This window comes from Miscanthus floridulus, chromosome 13 (assembly GCF_019320115.1).
Source record: "Miscanthus floridulus cultivar M001 chromosome 13, ASM1932011v1, whole genome shotgun sequence".
NCBI lineage: Eukaryota > Viridiplantae > Streptophyta > Magnoliopsida > Poales > Poaceae > Miscanthus > Miscanthus floridulus.
In genome coordinates this window covers 72,742,720-72,754,190 of record NC_089592.1, presented here as the reverse complement: position 1 = coordinate 72,754,190, position 11,471 = coordinate 72,742,720, and the positions used below count along the sequence as shown (strand labels likewise).

At 43.3% G+C, this 11,471-nt stretch overlaps 1 pseudogene; it reads left to right on the top strand.

The window, feature by feature from the left end:
* Window positions 1-2,652: 2,652 nt before the first annotated feature.
* LOC136500018 (polygalacturonase non-catalytic subunit AroGP3-like) lies at window positions 2,653-8,890 on the top strand (annotated as a pseudogene).
* Window positions 8,891-11,471: the final 2,581 nt, after the last annotated feature.

Here is an 11,471-nt window from a genome sequence, read left to right as displayed (position 1 = left end):
GCGCCAAACAGATCATATTTGTCATGCCTGTCAATTAGGTTGCCATGTGCGTCTCCCTTTTAGCATGCCAAACTCTCGTGCGCTTCATCCCTTTGATTTAATACATTGTGATCTTTGGACATCTCCGGTTGTTAGTGTGTCTAGCTACAAATATCATCTTGTTATTCTGGATGATTGCACTCACTACACCTGGACTTTTCCTCTCCACCTCAAATCCGACACCTTTGGCGTCCTGTCTCACTTTTTTTCATACGCACGCACACAGTTTGACTCCCCTATCAAGGCAGTTCAGTGCGACAACGGCCACGAGTTTGATCACTCCTCGGCCCACACGTTCTTCCTCACCCACGGTGTAGTACTCCGGATGTCATGCCCGTACACTTCCCAGCAAAATGGACGTGCCGAGCACACCCTTTGCACCGTCAATAACATCATGCGCTCGCTTCTGTTTCAGGCCAGTCTCCCTCTGGCTTATTGGGCTGACTCCCTTCACACCACCACATACCTTTTTAATCGTCATCCCACCAAAACCATTGATGGTCGCACTCCCTTCTTCGCATTTTACGGCACCCAGCCCTCCTACACTCATCTTCGGGTCTTCGGCTACACGTGCTACCCTAACCTCTCCTCCACCGCTCCACATAAACTCTCACCTCGCTCCACCTTGTGTGTCTTTCTAGGGTATTCCTCTGATCACAAAGGGTACAGGTGCCTCGATCTCCATTCTAATCGCATCATCCTCTCCTGACATGTTGTGTTCGACAAGGCCCTATTTCCCTTTTCTGAGATGTCCACATCTACTCAGAACCCTACCTCACTCAATTTTTTGAGCGACGATGATGATGTTTCCTCTTTGCCCATTGGGCCAAGAGCTGTGGCTGTAGGTACTCGACTTCCCAGCGGCACGGACGCCGCCCCTGGTGCTCCTGGCACCGTCCGCGCCCCCACAGGCTCGTCGCCGCACACCCCTGGTGCCTCGGCACCGGCGCAAGCCCCCAGTCCCTCGGCTGCCTCCTAGCCCAGGCCGTCGACGTCACCACCTGGTGTCGCTACCCCTACGGACTCCTCGTCCCAGGTTGCTGCCAGCGGTGCCAGGAGGTCCACCGGCCGGATGACCACCACGGCGCCACAGGACATTGTTCCCGCCACAAACACGCACAGCATGCGCACCCGTGGCAAATCCGGCTTTCGTCAGCCCATGGACCACCTCAACCTCAACGTAGCGGTCCTCTCTCCGATGCCAACGTCCATTCGCACCGCCCTCTCTGACCCAGCTTGGCGCCTCGCCATGCAAGCTGAGTTCGATGCACTGCAGGCTAATAACACCTGGACTCTAGTTCCTCGCCCGTCTGGTATTAATGTTGTTATCGAAAAATGGATCTTTCGTCACAAGTTCCTGTCCGATGGCTCTCTTGACCACTACAAGGCTCGATGGGTCCTTTGCGGTTTCACACAGCGTCCAGCAGTTGATTATGATGAGACTTTCAGCCCCGTCATCAAGCCTGCAACTATTTGGGTGGTTCTGACTTTGGCACTGTCTCGTTCCTGGCCTATTTATCAGCTTGATGTGAAGAACGCCTTTCTTCATGGGACTTTGACAGAGACCGTTTATTGTGCTCAGCCGACTGGATTTGTTGACTCCTCCAGACCTGACTATGTTTGCCACCTGAACAAATCTCTCTATGGATTGAAGCAAGCACCTCGTGCCTAGCATAGCCGCTTCGCTTGTCACATCACCTCACTTGGTTTTGTTGAAGCTAAGTGTGATACTTTGCTGTTCATCTATTGCCAAGGTGTTGATATGGCTCTCCTGCTTCTCTATATTGATGATATTGTTCTCACGGCATCGTCTACGAGTCTTCTTCAGCGCATTATTTCAGCACTTCACTAAGAATTCTCTACGACAGACATGGGGCGTCTGCATCATTTTTGGGTGTTACTGTTGAGCGCAGAGATGAGAGCTTATTTCTTTCTCAGCGACAGTATATGCTGGATATTCTGGACCGTGCTGGTATGCGTGACAGCAAGCCTTGCAGCACCCCTGTGGATACTCACTCCAAGCTCTCTGCCGATGGTGTCTCGATCGCCAACCCTACACATTACCGCAGTCTTGCTGGAGCACTTCAGTACCTCACCTTCACTCTTCCGGATATTGCGTATGCTGTTCAGCAGGACTGCCTATACATGCATGACCCTCGGGAGCCTCATCTCGACGCTCTGAAGCGCATCCTCCGGTATCTTTAGGGCACTCTAGACCTCGGTCTTCACCTCCACCGGACCTCACCAGCTGATCTACACGGATACCGATTGGGTGGGCTGTCCTGACACACGCAAATCCACATCAGGTTATGCGGTGTTCCTCAGGGACAATTTTATCTCCTAGTCGTCCAAGCGTTAGCCTACAGTGTCTTGGTCCAGTGCAGAAGCTAAATATCGAGATGTTGCAAATGGGGTAGCTGAAGCTTGCTGGTTTGCGACAACTTCTGCAAGAGCTTCGCTGTCCTCTCCGCCGTGCCACCCTAGTCTATTGTGACAACGTCAGTGCTGTCTACCTCTCCACCAATCCAGTCCAGCATCAACGAACCAAGCATGTAGAGATTGACTTGCACTTCGTCAAAGAACGAGTCGCCCTCGGTGAACTCCGTGTCCTGCATGTCCCCACCTCGTCCTAGTACGCTGACATCTTCATCAAAGGTTTGCCGACGTCTATCTTCACGGAGTTTAGGTCTAGTTTAAATGTTCGCGGTGCTACCAGTTTCGGCTGCGGGAGAGTGTTAGAGTGTAAACCGGCTCGTGGGCCTGCCGATCCAAGCTCCCCACCATGCCTATATGTACGCACTGTTATTCACTGAGTAATACGTATATTCCCCGATTCATACGTTCTCAATCTCGATCGGCATGGAAATGAACGGCAGGCGCAGTGTGCATACTGGTGCAGAGCAATGCCCAGCATGGATGCCTTTGCTGTGTCACTACTCGTCACACTCTTTCTGGTGAGTGCGCACAACTATTCGTTGATTTCCTTTTTGTTCTCTCGTTATCTGTTCCATTTGAGTTATCATTGCCGGTGGTGGAACCAAACATCATCTAATTTGCATGTTGTTTTCGCATCCCAGATTAAATAGATCATGGCTGATAAGTCGGCTTATAAGCCCCTTGTGCTAGTTTGTACGGCTGATTTGTTGGGAGAAAAAAATAATATATCATGATTGATAAACCGGCTTATAATGACAGCCGAACAACATATTTGTTAGCAGCAGCAAGAGGGCCGGGCTTGCTGAAACGATTACTTTTGGTGTTTCATTAACGAGTTGCATTATGCTGCGTGGATGCAGGTTTGTGCAGCAGCTGCGCATCCAGCGGCCGCGGACGCCACGGCGACGCCGACGCTGGCACCGACGGACTATTGGCGAGCAGTGCTTCCTGAGACCCCGATGCCAAGCCATCCACGACCTACTGACCCAATCTACAGGTATATATACTCTCTGTTTTCTGTTTGCACATCTGAGTAAAAGTTATCAGTCTTTCTGTTCAAAATTATAAAACATTTTGTTTTTTTATATATTGTTTTTACTATATATATCTAGACATAGTATATATATCTAAGTACGTAGCACGTCTTATAATTTAGAATGAAATGAGTATGTATTCTCAAAACGTCTTGTAATTTGGAATAGAGGGAGTACAAAAATAGATACTTGTAAATTAAATAGCTAGGAAATTGATGTGTAAAACAAGTTTCCTACCTTGAGCTAGTTTAACTCATTTGTACTATTACCAACTTGGGCGACCATATCAAAGAGTCTTTCTAAAACTCATTCTCTAAATCATCGTTTGGAAAGTTATATAAAAAAAATCATTCTCTATATCCTTTCACTCTCCAATAACTTTTATATTTCTTGTGTCCACTCTAGAGACTCACCATGCCATCATCTTTGGCTAGATGATGACCATATTTGGATATCCAGTTAGACAAACTGTTGGAGAATATTTTTTTCACCAAAATTTTTATTTCTAACAATTAGTAGGGATATAGTAAGTCTCCTGGAGTTGCTCTTATCAGGCGATAAAACTATATTTTTCACCAGCTTGGAAAATTTTCTCTTATTGTCTTACATATGGGGCCTGTCTAGATAATAGAGCAGGACCGAGGCGAGTCATGGTATTCCGTAAAACAAACAATATGTTCTTGTTTTATAGCTTCGTTAGCGGCGCCTAAAATTTCATACCAACTGGCACGAAAGCAAGAACAGGATTTTTTTGAGTCGCTAATAAGGGCCATAACTTCTAGTGCCAGATAATTTTCCTAGCTCACCAAGTTTTCATTCTCAGTGACATAAAAAGTAAGTTCACTTTTGATCTGGTAAGAGTTCAATTGTCGAGTATGGTTAAGGCATGCTGAATAAGGATACGATAGTAGTATTTTCTCAACTGGTGAAATACTGATCAAATAGAGAGACCTTATTTTAGATTAGTTACAATTACAAATATTATGTATCATAGAAATTTTGGTAACTCAAATTTCCTTTCTAAATTAAATTTCAATTTGATACTCTCTATTAACTTTGTTATCAAAGAAGATCACAAATAAAAACACCCCATGTGCCAGTTTCACTTTGGTTTCTTAGATTCCATCAATAAAATGCTTTGTTGCAAGACCCAATCTCTCTCCTATTTGGTTATGTTGCACAAACCACTCCATCACACATGTATTAATTTGATCATGCTCTTTTTTCAACATAGAGCTCCTAATGTAGTCTTTATCAAAATTAGACACTCTAAAAGTACAAACCCAACAATTTCTAGAGCTTTAGTAAAAAAGCGAGGACAAGCAAGCGGTCATAACGATTTTTACTATTTGCATAATTTCATCACCTCAAAATGATGAATAAGCATAAACCAAGCCCTAGAGAAGCTTTATAAGGCTAGCATGGCCAAACACGAGGAGTATGGGCAAAGAACATACTTAGTGGGGGTGGTTTTGTAATAGAATCAACTAAGGTGTATGAGTTTTCAACAAAATGGCTTATGGGGGTGTAATATCAAATTTCCAAATGGCATGGGATCGTTTATGCAATTTTCCCTTTATAGGACGTACTTTGACTATCCAAATGACCTTAAATAATAAATCTTTTATGTAATATTTTATTAATAATTCAAAAACCATAATTACTATGAAGTGATTTTGAGAAATAAGTCTTATGGTGTCAGTTTTGTGGCATATATAATTAATATATTATTGAAATAATTGTTTTGAAAGCACAAACATGGATAGCCAAAGAGAGTCTTATAAGATTATTTATTTCAGTACTCCATGCTTTGTTTTAATAGTAAGAATTCTCAAAAATCTATACTAAGAGCATGTTTACTAGAGCTTCGCTCCCAGCTTATTAGGAATAGATTTTGTGGAGCCCTACCAAATGTGTAACTGAATTCTAGTGGAGAGTTAACAAAATTCACTTCTTCATTTACACTATAAGCTAGGAGCTAAAAAAAACGCTCCTCATGTTCCCCATTCAATCACCACCAAAATTACTTCTCACCTACTCCCCAATGTGCCGCCGCCAGAACCACTCCATCAAAGAATCAAGGAGTGAAGCTCAAGAATCAGAAAGTGAAGCTCTACCAAACTGGCTCTAATATACTCCATCCATTGTAAATACAAGATTATTTCTTTTGTTTAGTTTTCTATGTACAATACTTTTCTTACTAGCTTATTTTATTTTCATTATGTTCCATCTCTTCTCAAATCTTGAATTTCCAGGTCACAAAAACTAGTCCTTGATCTAAATGAGAGCATGTATACTCCACATGTTGTCAATTGGAAAGGAAAAAATTCCACATGCTTTGAGGTTGTTATAAGTTATGCTGCATGCAATGAATTAAAGTGGCATCATTACTATGTTATGAAATAATTCAATATATTACTTTTTAGATTCCTAATTCCATTTTATTATTGTAAAACCAAAATATTCGTATTAGATTTCTTAGAATCAGCATCAATTTGATGCACAATGTTTTTCTCACTAAACTAACTTTGATCAGCATTATGTTCACATAAATGGGTTAAAATTGTTCAAGCTTGACTTCTAAAATTTCATGGGTCTTGATTGTTTCCCATGATTTCCTCATAATAACTCAACAAATACACAAGGTCGTATTTGTTATAAGGACCAAGAAAGAAAATTGAAATAAGAAGTTTAATTTTCATCATTCTTAGCATTTGAATTTTGTCCTTTTTGCAATTAAACCAACCTAGTACATAAAATATAAAAAGGTATATATAATTTACACGTATAACATGTGCATGAAGTCTATTTATCGAATACTTATTTTCTTTCTACAACATGCCTTTACCATCACTAATCCATACTTCAATACTCATTCACAATGTCTATGAATGTATGGTTCCCAAGGTGAGGAAGAATCAAGGAAGGTCACCACGTCATATGGGTACCAAGGTGAGGACTCAAGGAAGGTAACTACATCATATGGGTCTCAAGGTGAGGATGGCTCACAGAAGGTCACCATGTCATATGGGTCCCAAGGTGAAGAGGACTCAAGAAAGGTCACCATGTCATATGGATCCCAAGGTGTGGAGCACTTAAGGAAGGTCACCATGTCATATGGGTGCAAAGATGACAAGGACTCAAGGAAGATCACCATGCCATATGGGTTGCATGGTGGTGAGGGCTCAAGGAAGGTCACCACATCATATGGATCACAAAGGGAGGACTCAAGGAAGGTCACCACATCATATGGAATCCAAGATGAGGAGGACACAAAGAAGGTCACTATGTCATATGGAATCCAAGGTGAGGAGGAACCAAGGAAGGTCCCCACATCATATGGGTTCCCAGATGAGGAGGGATCAAGAAAAGGCACCACATCATATGGGTCCCAAGATGAGGAGGGATCAAGAAAAGCCACGATGTCATATGGATCTAATGGTGAGGACCCAAGAAAGGTCACCACATCATATGGGTACCAAGGTGTGGGGGACTCAAGGAAGGTCACTATGTCATATGGGTTCCAAGGTGTGGAGGATTCAAGGAAGGTCACCACATCATATGGGTGCAAAGGTGACAAGGACACAAAGAAGATCACCACACCATATGGGTTACAAGGTGATGAGGGCTCAAGAAAGGTCACCACATCATATGGATGCCAAAGGGAGGACTCAAGGAAGGTCACCACATCATATGGGACCCAAGGTAAGGAGAGCCTAAGAAAGGTCACCACATCATATGATAGGTACCATGGTAATGAGGATGATGCTACAAAGATCACCACATCATATGGAGCTAAAGGTGAGCAAGACATGAAGAAGGTCACCATGTCATATGGATCTCATGAAAGCGAGGAGCACACATTGAGAATCACCGTGACAGAAAACAAACAAAGTACAAGTGAGAAAGGCGACACAAGTAAAGGTCAGCTAATATATTCTAAAAGTCTAGCATAATGATGTAAATGTTTTATATATTTTAATTAAAACAAATTTATAGAATTATGCTAGAGTCTATTCTTTTATAATATCAGCAACATTTTGAATCATGTGATGATATATAGGTAGCCGGAGAACAAGTAATCTTGGAGTTTCAACTAATAGAAATGATGAATATGACACCTAAAGAAAATACTTTTGAAACTTTTGAGTTTGTGTAGAGCAATAACTTTGAGTTAGTAGAAAACTAAGACTTAATTTTTAAATATACATTTTCAGTTAGGTAGAGGAATATTTATAGAATAATAGTGCCTCATTAAAAAAGTGCAACTGATGCAATTGTAGCCCCTACATGTCCCATCTAAATTAATTCAACGCCTCATTTCATCCATTCGCCTCCTCTTTCTCTCCTTATTTAATCACTTAAGATTAATTGGCTTTATTTTATTTAATCATGTTTATGAACATTTAATATCCTTGGCCAAACTAAAATATAGCCTCAATTTTATCATGCTCGGTAATTAAATCTAATAAGGTTTATTGAGCTCCTCAACACTAATTTATTTTACAATAATACTTATTTGGGAGTGAATGAGTTAAATGCTTTAAATTATGTTGTAGGCCATAAACTTGCACATCAGTAGGCTTCAAAATGGGATATTTATGGCATCTCAAACTTATTTCAGGGGACATCCATGACCATGATGTCCGCAGCCACAGCCACAACCACAACAGCGGCAACAAGCTAGCAGATGTTTTCTTCTTTCATGATGTCCTACGTCCGGGGTCCGTAATCACGCCGACCATTCCACCTACCACCTCCTTACCATCTCTACTGCCTCGCCGCGAGGCTAATGCCCTCCCGTTCTCCACCAAGCGCTTCACCGACATCCTTGCCATGTTCGCCCCAACATCCGATGCCATGGGAAAAGAGATATGGTGGACGCTTGACACCTGCGAGAACCCACAGCTGCTCCCTGGTGAGAAGGCTGCCTGCGCCACCTCCCTTGAGTCTCTCGCTAAGCTTCCTGCCGCCCTCCTCGGGACACGCAACATCCGTGCTGTCTCTGGTGACATGCCCACCGATCCTACGGCACATCGGCGCAACGCGGGAGGTACAATGTAACGGCCGTGCGGAAGCTCTCCAAGTCACTGACTGCAGCGACATGCCATGACCTGACATACCCCTACGCAGTGTTCTACTGCCACACGACCAACCCAGTAGCCACATACCTGGTGAAGCTAGTGGCCCAGCATGGCAGGGTGCCAGCCATGGAGGCGTTGGCTGTGTGCCACCTCGACACATCGCTGTGGAGTCCCAGACACCCATTCTTAGTGGCGCACAGTCTCAAGCCAGGGGATGCAGTCGTGTGCCATTTTCTCTCTAAGCTGAGCATCGTCTGGGTCCCCGCTGGCGAGCAGGGAGGCATGCGTGAAGCCTAGTAGCGTTAAGTACCCGAGATCATTTCTATGAGCTTAGAGCTCTATCTATGGCATGGTTGTAACCTATGGACCTAAAGTGGCTCTACTATACTGAATAAAAGCTGCGTCAATCATGTATTGTGATTTTTTATTTAATTTTTTTAGCAACGTGCTGTCCAAAACTATAGTCCCTAAAGTGGAGGAATTCATGCATTTAGTAAGCAAATGTGAGAAAGGATTAGCCGGCACTTCTTTCCTCTCTCGAGCTGGAAGACTGGAGCTAGTTAACTATATCTTCTCATCTCTTCCTACATTCATTATGAGCACTCTCTCCCACCTTACCTCAATCATTAAGCAAATTATCAAGCATAGAAAACACTGCTTATAGAGATGGGCTGAGGCAAATGCAAGGAAAACACCAAAAGCATCATGGATAATGGTTTGCAAAACAAAGAAAGAAGGTGGTATAGGGGTTCTAAATCTCAAAACACACAATGAAGAACTTCTTCTAAAAAATCTACACAAATTCTACAACAAAATCAACATTCCCTACGTTGACATGGTATAGGAGAAGCATTACTGTAGTGGAAAGTTGTCTAAATCTTGTAGACAAATATAAAGGGTTGATTTCAACCATTATATTTGATGGTAAAAGCTGCTTTCTCTAGGAAGACATGTGGGATAACAAAGTGCCAAGATTACTCTTTCCTGAACTTCACTCATTTGCAAAGAACAAAATAATCACAGTGGATAAGACCTGGAGAATGAATGAAGCCTCCAACCTTTTTCTTCCTTCCTCTCTCCGAGCAAGCACATGCTCAATTTCTACAGCTTGTAGCCTTTCTCGACAACCTGAACTTATCACAAGTTTCAGATTCTTTGAACTACACTTGGAGCTCTCAAGTGTTTTCTACCTCAAAAGCTTACAAGGCCCTATCTGGACATACAAAAGTTCACCCAGCTTTTGCTTGGCTTTGGAAATCCTCTTGCTAAACGAAGCATAAGGTATTTCTCTATCTAGTTCTAAAAGATGGGCTAAGCACAAGGAACATACTCAAAAGGATAAACAGGCACTTGAATAGTTTTGACTATGTCCTCTGTGGCTGCAACACTGAGGAATCCTTGGAATAACTCTTCTTTCAATGCCCATTTGTTGCAAGTTGTTGGAACTTCATCAATTTCTAGTTGCCTCAATCTCTCTCAAGATTTCAAGCATTGGAATTTTTTAACATACATCTTAATAACCAGCCATTCTTCATGGACATCTTCATTCTACTTTGCTAGTGTATATGGGATAAAAAGGAATGACCTTATCTTTAGAGGAATTAAACCATTTGTATTAAAGTGCAAGAAAATTTTCTCTAATGGAGTGCCTTGTTGTTATACAGGGTCAAAACTAAAAAGTAGAATTAAGCACCTCTTAACTTCATGGATAGAAAGCTTCTTGTAATCTCACTTTTTATCTTTTTTACTTCCTTCTTTGTTTCTTAACCTTTTCTCCTTTTGACCTCCCCCACCCTCTGTTCTCCTATAATTATTTTTTCTTTTACATTTAATATATTTCAGTAAAGGCCTTGCCCCTCCAGTTCTTAAAAAAACAATGGTCCCCAGCCTACTTCATGTTGGAAATACGTGTGCTATTCTACCAAAGTTGATTAGGGTCAGGCTGGGGGTATAACCCCCGATACCCACAGGGCTACACATGGGCCAAGCCGCTAGGGGAGGCCCAGCCCACGAGACCACGCAGGGGCCGCGCCGGCAGTCGAGGCCCAATGTGCAAGATGCCGCCGCGTGAAGTATGGCGTAAGTCAGCATGCCTCGCAATATTGTGTGATGATTCTTGGCGATCTACAAAATCTACTCGGATATGCTAGATTACTGTGATATCTGTAACTTCCTATCTTGTAAATCGACCAGGATAGAAACAACCGATCTATAACCCTACCGCCCAGGCTATATAAGGCGAGTAGGGACCCCTTTGTTTTCATCTGAACACACGCAATCCAATCCATAAGGACACAGGACGTAGGGTATTACGTCAAGCCAATGGCCCGAACCTGTCTAATCGCTCTCTCTTGCGTTCTATGTCACCATCCGGTTTCCTCACGCGCACCTCCATCGATTCATCTACTACCGTGGGCATAGCCCTTGGTAGACTGCTGACCAGATTTCATCTACAGTAGCGCGCTAGGTAGGGGGTGTGCGTGCTGAATTCATGGCCAACCAGATGGTTACCTTTTCGAGCTCCATGGCCCTTCCCGAGTCGGGCTAGATCTTCACGATCGGATCCATGACTTGGGTCATTGGCCCTAATGACAACGGGAGGATCATGGAGATGCTGCAGGATTACCCTGCACCGACGGCACCGACACCTGCAACGACATCTCCGATCCTGGTGCACTGCTGCTGGGTTAAGAGATCTATCAGCAGTGACAATCTGATCGCATCCATCGATCAGGTCACTGATTGCCTAGCGGAATCTCAGCTTCTCATGGATTCAGTCCTAGACCAATCTAGAGTGGGTGATGATTTTCCTACACTCCAAGATCACCAAGCCGCGGCGACCGAGCGACCTACTCGGCCACACCGTTTGAGGCGACCA